This window comes from Lithobates pipiens, unplaced genomic scaffold, assembly GCF_037356315.1.
Source record: "Lithobates pipiens isolate NorthernLeopardFrog02 unplaced genomic scaffold, aLitPip1_a1.2 Scaffold_13, whole genome shotgun sequence".
In the NCBI taxonomy this organism is placed as follows: Eukaryota; Metazoa; Chordata; class Amphibia; order Anura; family Ranidae; genus Lithobates; species Lithobates pipiens.
The window spans coordinates 47,655,464-47,671,052 of record NW_027507718.1 but is presented as its reverse complement, the minus strand read 5'-3'; the positions used below and the strand labels follow the sequence as shown (position 1 = coordinate 47,671,052).

Sequence of the window (15,589 nt, the reverse complement as noted above, 5' to 3'; positions counted from 1 at the left end):
GGAGCGGGGACCACACAGCTGCATCCAGCAAGGAAGCATTTCCTTTACAAGGACCTGGGACTCAATGTGAGTCCACATAAGGTTATGCTTCCTGCTGGTTGCAACTTGTGTCCCCCTCCTGCGACACATTTTGGATGATGGTGTGGATGTTGCTGCTGCTGTCTCCATAGAAGGCCCAGGAACATCCTCCTTGTGATCAAAATGGGTTGCCATATTATCTGACACAACGTCGGATGGCGGACTGTTGGGGTAGACCAGATTCAACAGGAACGGCGAAGATTTGACAAAGCAGCGAAAAACATACAAGCATTGCATCTTTGGCTTATCATGTCTGTCAAAAGTTTTAAGAAGATTCGACGGAGCAGCTAAACTGTATGACGCTACAATCGTACATTTGTGGTCAAATGCATCCGCCTATAGGCTATAGAAAAATTCTAATGTTGGTTGACCAGTAATAATAATTAATAAATATAATTATTACTAGTCATACAACATTAGAATTCTACTATAGTTTGTAGGCAGAACATTCAACCGGAAATGTACGATTGCGGCGTTGCACAGTTTAGCTGCTCCTTCTTTGAGCATTCGACAGACACCATAAGCCTTCAATGATAGATTCAACCTTAATTAATTTGGATTTTCGGACAAATGCAATTCTTACAAAAAACTAAATAAATAAAAACAAATTTCGCGAGTAACTAAATAAATGTATTTTTTGGACGAAAACAAAATTCTGAAACAAAATATTTCAGTGTGCACATGTCTACAAATTAATAAAATTATCAAATTTTAACAGAAACCTTTTAAATTGTGTCCACTTATCAGTTTTAACTTTGCACGCTCCAAAATTAAATTAACACATTTAATCGAAAAACTACACAATAAGGGAAAGTAGTGTAGCCAAACATCCTCCCAAAAATGTGTTAAAGGAGTTGTAAAGGCAGAAGGTTTTTTTAATCTTAATGCATTAAGATAAAAAAACTTTTGTGTGTGGCAGCCTCCCAGCACCCCCTAATTACTTACCTGAGCCCTGTCTCTCTCCAGCGATGTCCGCGAATGTCTAAGCCATCCAGGACACTTCTCCTGATTGGCTGAAACACAGCAGCGTCACCACTGGCTCCAGTGGCTGTCAAAGTCAGTCAGCCAATCAGGTGAGAGAGAGAGGGTGGGGTCAGGTCCAGGCTCCGTGTCTGAAAGGACACATGGAGCTGTGACTCGGCTCCAGTGCCCCCATAAGAAGCTGATAACTGTGGGGCACTCAATAGGGGGGAGGGGCCTGGAGTAGCAAAGAAGGACCCAAAGAAGAGGAGCATCTGGGCTGCTCTGTGCAAAACCAACTGCAAGGACATGGTAAGTATAACTTTTTTTTTTAAATGACAAAGAGCCTTTACAATCACTTTAGATGAAAATATTTTATGTTATGTAAAATAATATTATGGTCATTCCTTTTTTTTTTATATTATTGATTGTACTAACTTGCTCATGTAGCAAATTAATGGGTTGATAAATCAAAAAACAAAGCATTATGGTTGATGGGAGTTGGAATAAATATTCAATGGATAGGTCATCAACATTAGCAAGTCATAAGGCACAAAATTAAAAACAAGAGCTGAGCGGGACTTTATATGAAGTACGAGGTTAAAAAAAGACAAATTGGTTATTGAAAAAAAAAAGGAAAAAATTATTATTCGTTTTTCTAGCAAGACACGATTACATGTATATTGGGGAAGTGCGCGGACAGACACATTATTGACATTAACATATTGCTTTATACAATCATCATGACCGATACAGAGTAAGTTATAAAAGCGCACCTCCATTATATACATGGAGTAACCAAATATAATAATAGATTGGACAAATAATACAGTATAGGCAACAACTTTGAATCTATGACTTCTTGGTTGTTGCAATAAATTAGTAAAAAGAACATAATTAATGCAGTATTTCAAAAATTAATTCTAATTGAAATGGGGTACCAGAATGCACGGCAACTATTAGCTCTACGCGTTTACTGCTTACTGCCGCTCGTCAGGAGCAAACTCGTGATTGGTCTGAAAATACAGAGTAGTAGTAAATTAGTTTTTGCGGTAATGGGGCATAGGGAGGTTGACAAACCCACCTAGTGGTCACTTACACATAGCCATGCAGTCAAAGGCGCAGTCTCGAAAGCCACCAGGCACCCACAGCGATGGTAAGGGAGCTGAGGAGGCCCATCCGGCGGCAAAGAGGCCCACAGAATGCACACACAGGCAATCACCGGGACAACAAGGGCGTTTGATAAGTGGGAACAGTCAGCATGTAAATATGAGCCTAATGGGTGAAAAAATACATAATGAGAAATACAGGTGTTGTGTGAAATATATGGGGGAAAAAGTGCAATGAAAAAAAGTGGGATGGGTATGTGTGAGTGTAGGAAAGGTAGGCACTTTTTCCCCCATATATTTCACACAACACCTGTATTTCTCATTATGTATTTTTTCACCCATTAGGCTCATATTTACATGCTGACGGTTCCCACTTATCAAACGCCCTTGTTGTCCCGGTGATTGCCTCTGTGTGCATTCTGTGGGCCTCTTTGCCGCCGGATGGGCCTCCTCAGCTCCCATACCATCGCTGTGGGTGCCTGGTGGCTTTCGAGACTGCGCCTTTGACTGCATGGCTATGTGTAAGTGACCACTAGGTGGGTTTGTCAACCTCCCTATGCCCCATTACCGCAAAAACTAATTTACTACTACTCTATATTTTACTAATTTATTGCAACAACCAAGAAGTCAGAGATTCAAAGTTGTTGCCTATACTGTATTATTTGTCCAATCTATTATTATATTTGGTTACTCCATGTATATAATGGAGGTGCGCTTTTATAACTTACTCTGTATCGGTCATGATGATTGTATAAAGCAATATGTTAATGTCAATAATGTGTCTGTCCGCGCACTTCCCCAATATACATGTAATCATGTCTTGCTAGAAAAACGAATAATACATTTTTCCTTTTTTTTTCAATAACCAATTTGTCTTTTTTTAACCCCGTACTTCATATAAAGTCCCGCTCAGCTCTTGTTTTTAATTTTGTGCCTTATAGTTGATAGGGATGGAGGCTATGACCTCATTTAAAGTCCCAAATTCTCCCCTTTCCCCCTTCCCCACTATGTGACTATTGATATAAGGGATGGAAGACGGGTGTTATCTATACTTTAGTAATACTCATTTTGTTTAGTTTTGTTTAAATTCTTGGACCAAATTGTTTCAAGTACTCTATCATTCATCATTTTTATTTAGGTATAGCAGCTTTTACAGTTGTCAAATTTTCATATTTTTATTTTTTACATATCATATTTTCCGTGCACTGTTCGGTCCTTGACACACCTGTCAAAGTGGGGTGGTGATGGTGTCGTCTGCCCCGTTGCATCCCCTTTTGCCTGGGTCGGGAGCTGTGATGCACACTGGGGGACGCCCTCCTCATCCATTTTTTTGGGTTGGGGGCGCGGCGCGTTCACCCACTGCGTATCGGCGTCACATTTTCACCGCCGGATGTGCGGCATCACTTTGACGGGTGCCGCCTTTCCGGCGAGGCTGATTTACATCCTCACGTCACCTGGAGTGTGGGTGTAGACACTGGCTCGGAGTGTTCATGTATCCCGGGTCCGGCGTTCTCCACTCCTCCCCTCGGTGTCTCTGAGTGTGTGACGTTGGGGGCCTTCTGGCGGCGGTGTGGTTGTGTCCGTGGTTGGCGGCGGCAGGCGGGACCGGAACAACCGGGGCTAATCACTTACCATATATTTCCACCCCTTGTTTCTGTGTTCTCTCCACACACAAGGTATTTTTGCACTAATAGTCCTAGTGTCCCTTTCTCTTCTCATTTTCCTTTCACTATCACTCTGTCACTTGCTATTCAAATTGGGTCATGGTATATATTGGCCACCCCTTCCCCCCCCTTCCCCCCCCCTCCCTCAGCCTACCTTTCCTACACTCACACATACCCATCGCACTTTTTTTAATTGCACTTTTTCCCCCATATATTTCACACAGCACCTGTATTTCTCATTATGTATTTTTTCACCCATTAGGATCATATTTACATGCTGACTGTTCCCACTTATCAAACGCCCCTGTTGTCCTGGTGATTGCCTGTATGCATTCTGTGGGCCTCTTTGCCGCCGGATGGGCCTCCTCAGCTCCCGTACCATCGCTGTGGGTGCCTGGTGGCTTTCGAGACTGCGCCTTTGACTGCATGGCTATGTGTAAGTGACCACTAGGTGGGTTTGTCAACCTCCCTATGCCCCATTACCGCAAAAACTAATTTACTACTACTCTGTATTTTCAGACCAATCACGAGTTTGCTCCTGACGAGCGGCAGTAAGCCGCGAAACGCGTAGAGCTAATAGTTGCCGTGCATTCTGGTACCCCATTTCAATTAGCATTAATTTTTGAAATACTGCATTAATTATGTTCTTTTTACTAATTTATTGCAACAACCAAGAAGTCATAGATTCAAAGTTGTTGCCTATACTGTATTATTTGTCCAATCTATTATTATATTTGGTTACTCCATGTATATAATGGAGGTGCGCTTTTATAACTTACTCTGTATCGGTCATGATGATTGTATAAAGCAATATGTTAATGTCAATAATGTGTCTGTCTGCGCACTTCCCCAATATACATGTAATCGTGTCTTGCTAGAAAAACGAATAATAAATGTTTCCTTTTTTTTCAATAACCAATTTGTCTTTTTTTAACCCCGTACTTCATATAAAGTCCCGCTCAGCTCTTGTTTTTAATTTTGTGCCTTATAATTGATAGGGATGGAGGCTATGACCTCATTTAAAGTCCCAAATTCTCCCCTTTCCCCCTTCCCCACTATGTGACGATTAGCAAGTCATAAGTCGATGTTTTTTTTTTCACTCATGGAATAGTCAAATGTTTAATGTACTTAAAAGACAATTGATAGCAAATCACTGCTCAGGACATCTACTATTACTCTGTGTGTGGTTGTTTAACTACATATGCATTACTCAGGCATTGCTGTCTTTTGTAACGTGTATGGGGAAAAAAATGTGTCTTCTGAAACTTGGGGAGGAAAAATAAAAGCAGCAGAATGATATTTGGTGAAATGTAAAATACTGCAAAAGTCCCAAAAGTTTATCATAACATATCTTTATATATTCGGAGGTTATATATTGCAAAAAAGTATCATTTTAAAAAAGTTTTCTGGCTTTATCCACTTTGTACTTCATTTCATCTTCTGTGAAAAACTCATTAGGGGTTGAAAGCTGGTGAGAATATTTCTTACTTCTTAGGGCCTTCATAAATGGGCTTTAAATAACAAATGCAGCATGCTTGTAAAATCAGTTTGAATGGCTTCTTTGATCATTTACAATTCAATGTCAGGTACAACTGATCTTCTTTTGCCCTGCACGTGACCTGCATTTGACCTGTTTCCATCTGCTTTGTATTCACATGAACCTATGGGAAGAGAAGCAGTTCTAAAGTGAAATAAAGATGTCAACATTGGCCCTTACTCAGTTTTTTAAATGTATAAGGAAAATCATTAAAGTTGTAAATGGCTGTGGAATTCTAGAAAGACTCCTACACATGCATTGTTATTGTAGATATTTTCATTTGTTCAATTGTAATGCTTCCTTAAATTGCACAATACCCAAAATTGCCCCATCACTTTCTTTCTGTTATGGCCATTAAGCAGCAGGGCAGTGTTTGATGTAGAGTGATCATACTCCTCCAGTCATGGGACTGCCAACAAATACGGCTGGGCGCTTGTTTTTGAAAAAAAAAGACATATTTTTTATTCAAAGTTATTTTTTTAACAGCTTAAAAAACACAAAATACTTGAAGATCAGTGGAGTAGAACTGGATTGGTCAGATCACAAAATCACAGTCTGCAAATTGGAGGTGGAAGGGGTTTTACATTATCTACTCTTCTTTAATTATTATTATATGATTTGTGTTTCCTAAAAATCAACCAAGAAAATTAAATAAATCAGACATGATTCTTTTTCATTGAATTTCACAAAATTACAGAAATCTTCAGTCAGGATACAGTACATCTGAGGATGCATCTGCAGGGATGTGCATAGATTTTTTAGAAATAAGTATGCAATGGCTCTCATAAAAGATAAATTTGAAAGCAACCTTGAGTAGTATTGTAAATCTTTCAAATTGCTAGTGCATTTTAAGGAAAGAAAGCTTTTTGATGTAACATTCCGATTAATTGAGTTCATCCACAGTGCATGACAATAGCAGTCATCTTTTTTTTGCAACATAATGAATGCAGAAATAGTGGTTTAGGCTGAATTAAAGATAAATCTATTGTATGAATTTTACACATTGGCATAGATAACAAATTATGGTATGCTACCATGTGCTACAGTAGTGAGAATTCTCAGACATTTTCAGGACAATTATTTATGTTATATAAACAGACAGACTATGTGGAAAATAATCTATTTAATCTAGTTAGTTTCTTTGTTATTCTGCACTGAAGGGACCAATAAAAAGATAATGGAGATAGCCATAGATGTTTGAATAAAGCAAACACGCACATAGCAAGTGTATTCTTCTGCAATGAGGAGATGTTGTGCATATGATAGCAACCAATAAGAAATGATCTTTCCTTATTTTTTTGTTTTTTTACAGAAAGAATGTATTTTTATTTATGAAAACAAACAGGTTGACATGTGATATTGTACAGAATTATTGGACATGAACAGTACATTAGGCAATGATTAAGATAGGCATAGGTACATTTATTGTCCCATTGACACCACATAGACCTTAATAAACTTTGTCCCATCATTACGTCTATTCTGTTGAGAGTGCTTTATTGCATGTGGAAGTGATCGCTTCAAGTGTTGTCAATGTTGTCAATTTGTTGCACAGATTAGGTGTAATGGATGATATTTTATTTCGTAAGTTTGGGGGAGTCAGTCATGGTATGAGTGTCTTGGATGGCTTAAGATGTCTCTTACCCAGTGGAGGTACCTTGTGTTTGTCAAGGTAGGCTAGCTATGTTTCAAGAGAGTCTAAAGTGGGGTATATGGGGTATGTCATCATTAGCGACTTGTAGGGGTCATATGGTGTCAGGTCAGTTAAGAGGGGGGTACAACTAAAAATAAAATGTAAAATTGTAAAAAAAGGAGAAAAGGGAGGAGGAACAGGAGGGGGGGGGGTGTGGGTGTTCTGTAAGAGAAGGAGGACCCATGATGTAGTAAGTGGAGTTGTGGGTAGGTAGGAGGGAGATAGTAGGGAGGGAAAAGAGAGGAAGCAAGAAGGGGGGATAAGATTAGGAGGGTGTAGTTTTTAATGTTGTGTTGGGCCGTCTCTTGCTTCCCTCCCCAGAGGTCCATTATTTTTGGGGTAGGGGATCATGAGGTTGACGAGTTTCAGTTCTGAGCTTTGGGCTTCAGGGATTTTTGACTCTAAGCCCTTGTACACACGGTCGGAAATTCAGACGGAAAATGTCTGATTGGACCGTGTTGTCGGATAATCCGACCGTGTGTGGGATCCATCTGACTTTTTTCCGTCGGAATGTCCGACCAACAAAGTTTGAGAGCTGGATATAAAAATTTTCGACAACATGATCTGATGCGCGTCACTTTCGATCTTGTGTAGCCTAGTCCGACGGACAAAGTGCCATGCATGCTCAGATTAAATTCTGAGACGGAAGCACTCGGTCAGGTAAAACTAGCGTTCGTAATCGATATAGCACATTCGTCACGCTGCAATCTTAAAAATTGTTTAATGTCTTTTTCTTTATAATGCTACAAGAAGGAAGTTGTTTTGCTGCTCATAGTTACACACACTTCTCCCAAGCTTATTTCTTTATTCTTTTTCCTGATTTCATGAATACAACATTTTAATTCGTCAGATCTCCCCAATGATTTTTAATTTTTTTTTCTCTACATTTTGTGGTTGTTTTTTAATCAATATCTCCTTTTTTAACATTTTGCTCATCTTCCAAATTTTTGGTGTGTTTTGTGTGTCAACTTACCACAACACTATTATTATTTATTTATTTTATTATTTTCTTTTTTAATCTCTAGGAGGTTGTTTGGTGCTGGTGTCCCTTGTTAATTTGACTTTGTATTTTTGAAATGTATCTGCCTACTCACAAATAAACTGTCTTTTTTGAAGTAAAACACATAGGCAAGTATTTCTTGAACCAAAAAAAAACCTTTATTAGGTGTCATAAACAAATAAAGAGGGAGGCGATGCTGGAAAAACTAGGGAAATTGGCGAAGCCTTTGGCCCCCAGGGCACACATCAATTATTTAAAGGAAAAAATTGGTGGCCTGAGGAGTACATATCTAAGGGAGAACAGTCTGGTCCAGAAGTCCAAAAAATCCGGAACAGCAGCAGATGACATCTATCTCCCCAGGCTTGGGTCATACAAGAGTCTGCATATTCTGTCAGACCAGACTGAACCCAGGTCATCACACTCTGGTCTTCCTTCCACACTTCGTTCCAGGCTGTGGCTGTGGTGCTGGAGGTGTGACAGAAGGAGGAGGAGGAGGAGCATGGTCCAAGGCACACAAGTGTGTTGTTTGTGTGATTTGGCCCTTCAACCCCTTATTCAGAGTTTGTATAATTAGCTCCTCACACATGAGGTGTTGCCCCTCCTCCATTTGCTGCAGTTGGCATGCAGCCAAGGCGGAAAAGGTCTCTTGATATATGGGGGTGGCTTTGAGGGCCTCAGAATCCTCCACAATTAGCTTGAGTGCTGACTCCTCCACATTCCCCCCCCCTTTATGGTCCTTTTGAGTGGAAGGCGGAGGGAAGGGACTTGTGATTAAATCAGGCTTTTAGGCCTGCCCACCTCTTGGCTGCCACTTACCGCTGCCTCCTCCTGGCTGCCATATTCCAGACCCACCTCCTGGCTGCCGCATTCCACAACCTCCTCCTGGCTGAGGTCTTCCTGTGTATTAAAAATGACATCGTTTTAGTTTTTGGTTCATCAAACACACACAATTTTCAGCCCTTGACTGTTGCAAATTGTTAACAAATAGAAAAGACTATCATTCTGAGCCCAGCATTTTTCATTCTTGGCCCAAATATTTTGGCCACTACTGTCTATTGATATGTGAAACACTTTCTAAAATCAGCAATTAGTGAGCAAAAATCAAGTTAACATCATTCATTTTTACTCCAAAAATATGTAGAACAATACTATACCTGGCTCAAGCTGGACTCCTCCACACCTTCCTGACTGGAAGGCCCAGGTTGGGCGTTGGAAGACTCAGCAGGGGTGGAATGAAGCGTAGAAGGAAGCGTGGAAGGAAGAGTAGAGAGAGATTCCCTGACATCAGCCTGGTCTGACAGAAAATGCATCCTCTCATAGTACCACCACCTGGGGACATAAACTTCATCTATTGCTGCTCCAGTTTTCATGGACTCCAGCAATTTCTTGCGCTCCCTCAGATATGTACTCCTTAGGCCACCAATTTTTGTCTTTAAATAGGTGATGTCTGCCCTGGGGACCACCGGCTTCACAAACTCAAGCAGTTTCTCCATCGCTGCTTGCCTCTTTAATTTGTTACTGTAGTGGGGATGTTTAGCTTGCCACAGACAGGGCAGCTCCATGTACTTGTTGATGAACAGGGGGAGAAAGCTGTGGTCGTTAAACCCATCCCTATTATTATCTGCAAGACACAACACAAGACAAACCCTAATGTCAGGCTAAACTCTCCTAATCTTGTCCCAGTATAGGCCTCAATCTAGAAGCAGTATAGGCTAGTGATGTACCAAGTTAAAATTGTACCTTCGTTTGAACGATCGGCGCATCAGCTCCTCCCTCTGCTCACAAATCGTATGTACTCCACACGCGTGTTGCATTTTATATACAGTGCGCTTGTGTGAAACTCCACCTGCCCCTGATGTTCTTTCTAGTATATTCCATGCCCCTTCTCTTTCAGCGCAGTGGGGAGAGCACATGGCAGAGACACGGCACGATAATTCCACTGACGAGGAGGAGGACGAGGAAAGCCCAGAGCCAGAAATGTCTTGATCCCGGAGGAGAAGATTTAAGGCCTCAAATATGTCTTTTGGAGAGATGTTGGAGATGGTGGACATATTGAAGAGGAACGCCTATGATGGGAAGTAAGGACCTTACCCAAACCCAAATGTCAGAAAGGCCAAGATCATGACTAAAGTTGTGAAGAGTCTTCAGAAGAATTTTGGGGTATGACGATCAAAGGATCAACTGAGGAAATGCTGGTCAGACGTGAAACTGAGGGAGCACGATCAGTACAGAAGGATCAAGTGAGTTCTTCAAAAAAGTAAGTAGTTGTCATGTGTTCATATTATTATTGCTTGCATACTGCTCCATGTGCTTTTATTTAATGGTGTGCAGTTTAAAATGGCCACTTGCATGTTCATGGGTTCAATCGTTCGTAATAAACACCGTTTGTTAGTCCACTCCAAAGACAATGTTTTGGCAAGTTGCACTTGACTACATTTGTTCACACAACAGGTAAGTATTCCAGCTTTAGAAAGTGTCAAAAATAATGTTTTCACCTTTGAACTCTGCCAAAAAACACAATTGTACGACACTTCCAAGCAATGTTTCATATTCCTATTTCTGCCCTCAAATATCTGTGTGCTAAGTATTCCTTTTTTACATTCTCATAGGAGAGAGAAGACTCGGGATGTCTGAGGACACCAGGGACCCCACACCTCCCAAAGAAGGTGAAATACCAACACCAGAAGCAGAGGAGGAGGAGGAAGGAGAGATTGTAGAGATTGCTGAAATTGGCACCACAACAGGTGAGTGTCTGAGATCACAGCTTCAGGTAAGCTAATCTATGTATGCCTGCATATTTATAATACACTGTGTTTTTTTGGTTTATTTTTAGGTGATGTGGATGTTGTGGAGGAAGAATCACATTTTACCAGTGAAAGTGCCCAGATCCTCATCGGGGAGATAATGGGGTGCAATCGTGATTTAGATAATATCAAGAAAAACATCAATGATGTTCAACAAAAAAAACACTTTTATATTTTTTAAAACGCCAAATTTGGAAGAGGCACACAGTCGGGGTTATTTGCAAAAGGCAAATCCACTTTGAACGGCGAGTGCACATGGAAGTGCAGTCGCTCTAAATCTTAGGGGAAGATCTGAAATGAGTGGAAGCTCTGCTGATTTTATCATCCAATCATGTGCAAGCTAAAATTCTGTTTTTTTTTTCCTTGCATTACCCCCTCGGATCTACAGTGACTTTAATTCCAAGTGCACTTTCAGTGCAAAGTGGATTTTCCTTTAGTAAATAACACCCAATGTGTCAGCATGTGCTATCTCCCATCATGGGGGATCAATGTACATGTTTTGTGGGTGCAACCCCTTCCTTGCTACTAAAGTGGCTGAGATGAAGGGGTTGCACCCCCAAAACACGTACATTGATTCTCCATAATGGGGCACATGTTGACATTAGGCATGGGATCAGGAGGAAAATGGCCACTTTTTGATTCACAATTTGTGTGCATCTTCCAAATTTGGCTTTTACAGAGATGACACCCCATGTGATGAAGGTAATATCAACACAGTTTGTACATACTCATGTCTGATATTGTCTTCACTTTCCAAAGTTGAACTTTGTAAGTTCCTGTGTTCTGTATGTTATGCTTAGATACATGCCTGTTTACACAAAAATGGCAAGTTAGATAAATGTTACCAAAAATAATGTTTTATATACACCAAATATGTTGGTTTGTTGTAAAACCCTTTTCTAAACGCACATGGGAATGTGCTTTGAGTAAAATGTTTAATTATCAACAATGTGTGGCTTCCTTTTTCAATTCGCAAAAGCAATATTTGTAGTAAAGTTGTTGTTTTCTGAGACAATAGGTGTTATTTATTAAAGGAAAATCCACTTTGCACTCCAAGTGCAGTTTCAGGTGCACTTTTGCAGTGCACTTGTAGTGCATAGTGGATTTGCTTTTAGTAAATAACCCCACATATTTCTGCCATGGTGCTGAAAATGATCAATATTCTTGTCAGTAATGCACTACATACATTAACAAAAACAAGGTGTGTGTGTAGCAGTCCCACAACATAATATGATTATCTGAAGAAGAGACTGTCACCTCATCTCGCACAGAAATTTGGGGTTTGCACTGTTGTAGAAAAAGGCAGAAGGAAAACCCAAAAAACCTAGGAGACACCTAAAACAAAGCCAAGCAGTAAATGAAAACCCTATCGAATGTCTTCTCTGCATCCAGGGAAAGGAAGAAGCTTTTTGATTTGATGTTGCTATGCAATGGTGTAGATTTATGGCTTTTATAGTGTTGTGCCGGCTTCTCTTCCAGGGACAAAGCCAACTTGGTCATCGAAAACAAGTGAAGGAAGCAATGTGAGGAGTCTGTTGGCCAGGATTTTGGAGAATATTTTGATGTCCACATTGAGTAGTTATATCGGTCTATAGTCATCTTTGGGATTTACTGTTATGTGGGCTTCAAGCATCCTAGGCATGAATGGGTTGGATTGGGATATGGAATTAAAGGCCTTCAGATAGGGGGAACTCAGTTTTTCCATGAAGGTTTTATAGTAGGGGGCCGATAGGCCATCTGGACCAGGGCTTTTGCCTGATTTCATTTTCTTGACTGCCTCTTTCCATTCTTGGAACCGGGCCTTAGAAATTTTGGCAGAGTCTGGGGTGATTGCTTTGGGGCAGTATTTTTCCTTGAATGTTGTGATTTTAATGTGTCTGGGCTCTGGGGGGAGTGTGGGGAATTTGGTTAATCTAAGTTGTATAAAGTAGAATAGAATCTTTTGGGCTATGCCAGTGTTTTTTGTGTATGTTTCTCCTGTGGGGGAGTTTAGCTTATGGACCATTGTTTTAGCTTTTTTCGAGTTTAATGCCTGGGCTAGCAGGTGTCCGCTTTTGTTTCCAAATTTGTAGAAAAGGTTTTGAGATAGTGTGGAATTTTTCCTCACAGCGCGTCCTAGCTCTTCTTGTATTAGAGTATGGGTTTCAATGAGTTTTTGGTACGCATGTTGGGCTAATGTACTTTTATGTTGTGTTTCGAGTGTCTTGAGTTGGTGAATAGTTCCACGAGTCGTGTTTGTCTTTCTCTTTTGATTTTGGCCATCATTGAGATGAGTTTTCCCACATTTATGGGAGATCTTTCTTTGTTTTGACTAGTGGTGAGCCAAACTACCCTGGATGCTGAACCTGAACCCCTTTGAAATCAAAATAGCTAGGAACAGTGATATCTTAGCACTGACATTTACAAAGGAAACAAAAGCTTTAAATTGCTGGCAAATGGAATCCCCCTTATGCTCCTTTATTGTAAAATGAAAAATATCATACAGATCCCAAAAGTCTCCAAAATACAAAGCATACCCATAAGGGTCTGTTATGTATTTTAGAGGAACTTTAGAGGGGTTTGTTAGCAGGTCTGAAATGATGTATTTTAAGGGGTGCTCAATGCAAAAAAAAGTGTGAGGTCCCCCTAAAAATCCATACAGAACTCTTAATCCTTGCATGTAGCCTGGCTAGCCAAGAGGGGGATGGGGCATGTGCCCCCCTCTGAACAATACAAGGCCACAAACCCTCAACATGGGGGGTGCCTTGTCTCCGTGTTGATGAGGTTTTTGTGCCAAAGCCCCTGCTACAACTGCTGTAAGCCTTTTGGTAGTGGCAATAAAAGGGTTAACAGTTTTGCATTTTCTGCTCAGATTTTGTTCCATCTTTTCTGAGGAACTGGGAGTCTGATCTTGGCCTCGAAGGAACAGAAGGATCTTGTTTTGTTTTCTACACATAAATATAACAAACAACAGCTGGTATACTTTAAAACGGCCTATCATATACCTCTCTGCGCCAAACTAAGACCTTCATACACCTCCCAAAATTACATATATATACTCACGTATGTGAGCCCTCTTAAACAGTGAACGCACATACGTAAATAAAAGAGTATATATATATATATACATATATACATGCACATATACACTTCCCTTCAAGCGGATACCTGCATATATAATAAATGCTAGAACCACACTATATTTGATAGTAACTGCTGAGTGTATTAAAACCCAGCAGAGCGGACAATAGTAGCAGCCATTAAAAATTTTATAAAAATATATAAAAAAAGTTATACGAATAATTCATCAATATATACGAGAATATCAGTATAAAAACAGCGCTTATTTCTATAACAAAAAGTCCTTTGTAGAAGTCGTAATAAACAAAAAAATCCAAAAAAATCACTAGACAGTTCCAAAATGTGCAGATAAGGTGCCTATAGGGATCTAATCAACGTTGTAAGGTGATCAAAGGTGCTGCCAAACTTTCTTCCACCATAAACCGGGAGTGCTTCACCACATGCGATGCGTACCCCCCTCGGGGGTTAAACTCACCAGACACAGCTGATAAGATAAGCCTTAAGGAGTAATCACTTCAATGGATATAGTAATATTCATATATATCCCCCTTTAGCGTTGCAGTCACAAGTAGTCCTCCAAGTATATCATAGAAATGAAACAGAATATATACATAGCATAATACTGTTTTATTTTTTAAAAAGCTTGACACATATCAGTAAAGTCACCCACTTCAATATATGCGTACATTAACAAAGAGTAACATCAGCGTTAAAATCGTGTACTTCACCGAATTAGCAATTCCAGAACCATTCACCAGTGTTCCCCTGTATACACTGGGTATCACTTCCTGGTCCGTGGTTAGCGATGGAGCGCACACCTCACTTCCGGTAGCGTCGTGTAGGCCACGCCCTGACGCGTTTCGTCACTTCCGACTTCAACCGAGGGCGTGGCTACACGACGCAACCGGCCAATATATATACAGCCCGCCCTCTCTCCGCAAGCCAATCGGACAACCACACAATGTCCAGCCCACACGACGCTGCACATCGTCATGGAGACCGGACGTGAGCAGCCTGACAATACAATGCGGGGAGGAACTATAGCCAAAAGCAAAAACGATCGTCGCATACGTCGCGATCTGTTAATTGCAAAGGCAAGTCAGACATTATGAACATTATAACCTGAGCAGCACATAACACAAATATCCCTAAAAAATATATGAAATTACAGTTAAAAAAAAAAAAATATCCTCAATTTAAAACTCGCAATAAACAAGGATAGCATAGGAGGAGGATAAAAAAGGACATAAAAACGTCAATTAATCCCTATAAAGAAAGAAACTTTCTATACACATAAAGGTTTCTAGATTATCTCTCTAAAAAACGGCTCTCTCAGAGCCAGAGTATATATTTTATGTATCATCAAAAATATATGTATATGTATATACAACAATTCCTGCATATATAACAAAACTGTATCACATCTTATCCTGAGACCAACGCCCCTGTCAAAAATGGAATCTTAATTGTATTAAAAGGAGCCGTCATCCCCAGGGTGTTTATTATCACTATGGGGTGCCATATTGAGGGGCTTCATACTAGTTAGAACTCCTTTCAATACCAAAGACAAATAAAATCACAGAAAAAAATCGTAAGCGGAAAAGGAAACATAAGAACTAGAAATATTTAAAATAATCAACGTATTAAAACTGTTAAGAGTATTCCAAATATATTAAAAACTATT

The 15,589-nt window shown here is 40.2% G+C and overlaps 1 long non-coding RNA gene across 1 annotated transcript; it reads left to right on the top strand.

The window, feature by feature from the left end:
• The first annotated feature begins 4,146 nt into the window (after nt 1-4,146).
• Nucleotides 4,147-4,726, top strand: LOC143976007 (uncharacterized). The gene is made up of 2 exons (XR_013272444.1): nt 4,147-4,247; nt 4,331-4,726. It is a non-coding gene; the product is annotated as an uncharacterized LOC143976007 (long non-coding RNA).
• The last annotated feature ends 10,863 nt before the right edge of the window (nt 4,727-15,589 follow it).